The 3,414-nt window shown below is 49.1% G+C and overlaps 1 long non-coding RNA gene across 2 annotated transcripts; it reads left to right on the top strand.

Moving 5' to 3' along the window:
• Positions 1-1,151: 1,151 nt before the first annotated feature.
• LOC127461983 (uncharacterized) lies at positions 1,152-2,267 on the top strand. 2 transcript variants are annotated; one of them, XR_007900257.1, is made up of 4 exons: positions 1,152-1,238; positions 1,399-1,565; positions 1,926-2,064; positions 2,176-2,267. It is a non-coding gene; the product is annotated as an uncharacterized LOC127461983 (long non-coding RNA). The 2 variants fall into 2 exon arrangements; XR_007900256.1 differs by having other exon boundaries at positions 1,177-1,565.
• The last annotated feature ends 1,147 nt before the right edge of the window (positions 2,268-3,414 follow it).

Genomic DNA, 3,414 nt, shown 5'->3' with positions numbered 1-3,414 from the left:
TTCTGGCTGCAAGTCCACTTCTGGATTCACCTGGCCTGGGACATCTTGGCATCAGTTTGGGCTGAGCAGAAGTCTGGCTCTCAGAACACCACCCAGACACCTGTGGTAAAGCCCAAGACTTCTGGTCATCAGGTTTGTCCAGATTTTCCAGAGTGGTCAAAAAAGATTGAAATGGAAGCAATGAGCTGTGGAACTCCATTCTTTTCCAAGAGAAACTGTGGGCAAGAGCTCTGTGGCACAGGAACCTCCCACCTAAGTTCTACCCTAAATTTACACGTAGTAATCTTCTGTAGTCTGTGGGGTTTGGCAGGAAGCCAACTCCAACTGGCTACAGATGGTTTTGGTGTCAGAAGTGGGATTGTTTTGGTTCCTTTGGTTTTGTTGTGGGAACGTTGTCTGGGAAAGCTGCCAAGAGCAGGTTTGTTTGTAAACATCCACCATTGTTTTGGCACACTCCTGGGAGAGCTGCCAAGAAGGATTGTGTTTATCTAAACATAGCTTTGTTTAGGAACAAGGAGAAAGAAAAATAATAACAATGGTCTTTTTACTAATTTTTTTCCTGATTCTTGCTGTTTTTGTGCCTGTCCTAGGACATCCTGTAAGGGACCGTTCAGATGGATGGAACAAATTGCTTCCTTTCCTTAATTTCGACATCCACGGTCTAGTAGCCAGTTTCCTTAATGGTGGCCTTCAAGGTTTGGTAGCAAAGACTCCAAGATCAGCTCTAACCCATCCCTCCATTGCTCAGTGACAATGATCCTAGTGGTGAAGGCAGCGAAAATGCTACTTAAAATTGGAGAGGTGGTGCTGCATTGGTCCCCTTGTTGTACGAAAGGAATCGCTGGAGCTCTGGGGACAAGAAGTGCCAAGGGCCACGACAACTGTACACAGGCAACAGTATCGGAGGAACCGAGATGCTGTGACCCCCATCCATACATCCAGTACATCCATGACATCATTGTGTGGGGGGACACAGCAGAAGAAGTTTTCAAGAAAGGACAGAAGATCATCCAGATTCTCCTCAAGGCTGGTTTTGCCATCAAGAAGAGTAAGGTCAAGGACCCTACCCAAGAGATCCAGTTCCTAGGGCTGAAATGGCAAATGGACGACACCAGATACCAACAGATGTCATCCACAAGATTGTAGCAATGGCTCCACCCACAAAGAAGAAAGAAACCCAAGCTTTTCTGGGAACCATTGGCTTCTGGAGGATGCACATCCCAGAGTACAGCCAGATGGTGAGCCCTCTTTCCTTTGTGACCCGTAAAAAGAACAATTTCCAGTGGGGTCCTGAACAACAACAAGCTTTCAGGCAGATCAAGCAAGAGATTGCACATGCCGTGGCTCTTGGAGCAGTCAGGACAGGACCAGATGTAAAGAATGTGCTCTACTCTGCAGCTGGAGATAAAGGTCCCTCCTGGAGCCTCTGGCCGAAGGTGCCTGGTGAGACGTGAGGGCGACCACTGGGTTTCTGGAGCCGAAGCTACAGAGGTTCTGAGGCCAATTCCACCCCTGTGGAGAAGGAAATCTTAGCAGCCTATGAAGGCATACGAGCAGCTTCAGAGGTAATTGGTACCAAAGCACAGCTCTTCTTGGCACCCCAGATGGGACCCCAGCATGCAAAGTGTAACTAGATAAGGGAAAAAGGGGGTAGGCTTTATCCATTTTAGGGAAAGGGTGGCCAAAAAGGAAATACTGCAATGCAGCAAACTTTGGCCAATGGGGGAGCGGGGTCTAAGGATACAGACATCAAGGGGATTTTTCATCAAACAATTTCAGGGGACAAACAAGGGAAAAACTTCAAGAAATGTTAAGACACAACCGTAAAACTCGAAAGGCTTTGGGTCTGAACTTCTTGACAACTTCATCCAGGGCTTTCATCCTCTGGAGGGTCACACATTTCTTGTTGTCTTCTCCACCTTCAGATTCAGCAATGTCCTCACTCCCGACAGACCAGGGTCCCCTTTCCAGAGTAATGGAGGAGCACCGTGATTTTTTAATCCAAAATTCCCAGATTTGAATGAAATGCTCTGGAAAGGCTCTGGAAATCATTTGGTGTTCACAGTGAGTCTCTGGTTTCCCATCCCCTGCTTCAGATGTGAAAACATGTTCCTTGCAGTCGGAATGTAAACTCATCAACTCCATTAAACTTGAGCACTATATCCCATCATCCAGATCATCAATGAAGATGTTCACCAGAAATTGCTGATCACTGGCCTCCAGCTGGATGTTGCACTACTGATCACCACCCCGGCCAGCAGATTTCATCCAGCCCATACTTCATGGGCTTCTCTGTGAGGGAACCCTGTCTGTGTCCACTAGTACACACATTCATTTTGATTTTAAACAATCAAACAGAAGTGCGAGTTTTAACACCGGAATTATTTTTCAAAGGGAAATAGAAGGGTAAGAGTTTTTAATTTTAGTTATCATGTTTTACATGGTACTAATTGACATCTAGTAGAACTGAGACAGCACCTTAAGAGACAAATCTACATTCTCTATTTATGCCTCTGAATTACAGATATGGCTTTGATGGAACGAGTGCCTTCAAACTCCACTGGCAGGCACTGTTTGAAAACTATTTGGGTGATTTTTGATAAGAAATGAAAGATGCAACGGCAGGAAGCCATTCAGCCATCCCTGACAAGGGAGGTCCACTGTCAATTGCTGGGAGGGCCCCCACCTGTTTCTTTTAATGGTGCTCCCAAATCCCACCCCTTGGACCTCCCAATCCCATCCTTTTTGGTCCCCTCAGGCATCACCTCCCCAGCATCTGCTCTGTGTCCTACCCAGGATCCCCAAACATCCTCCCATTGATCATTCCCAAAGCTTTTCTTTCCATCCTTCCCCTCAGACCTTTGCCTTTCACCCAGAACACTGCCCTGGTACCTCCCAAGACCATTCCTTGACTCACTCTCCACTCCCAACCATCTCCCAGTGCCCTCGTTTTTGTCCTCCTCCATCCTCCTCCTCCTGTCCCCACCAAGCCTCTCCCTTGCAGTCCCCATGTCCCTACACTTGAATTCCTTTCCCCTCCCCTGCATCCCTCACAGGGCCCCTTCAACACCCCAATCCCAGTCCCATGGGCTCCCCAGTTCCCCCCAGTTCAGCATCTTTGGGTCCCCCCCAACCTCCCCCCACCCTCCCTGCAGGCCCTGAATTCCCCTGGCTCTCCTTGTCTCCATCCCCACCCTGGGCCCTGCAGGAACAGGGATCCCAGGGGAAACTGGGTGCAGTGGGGCTGGGGGGAGCAGAAGGGATTTTCCCCCTCAGACTGGGGCAGACCTGGGCTGGGGGGGCTGGGGACACCCGTGTCCCTCCCCCAGCCCCACAGGGGCCAATCCTGAGCAACCCTTTGCTCTCCTTGTCCAGGCACTCTTGGCAGGAACCCAAAATGATCTGTGGGAGGTG

Source organism: Manacus candei, unplaced genomic scaffold (genome assembly GCF_025592945.1).
Source record: "Manacus candei isolate 608988 ecotype Guabito, Panama unplaced genomic scaffold, ASM2559294v1 h1tg000117l, whole genome shotgun sequence".
In the NCBI taxonomy this organism is placed as follows: domain Eukaryota; kingdom Metazoa; phylum Chordata; class Aves; order Passeriformes; family Pipridae; genus Manacus; species Manacus candei.
Note: the sequence above shows the minus strand (reverse complement) of the source record. Positions and strands in the feature narration are given on the sequence as shown.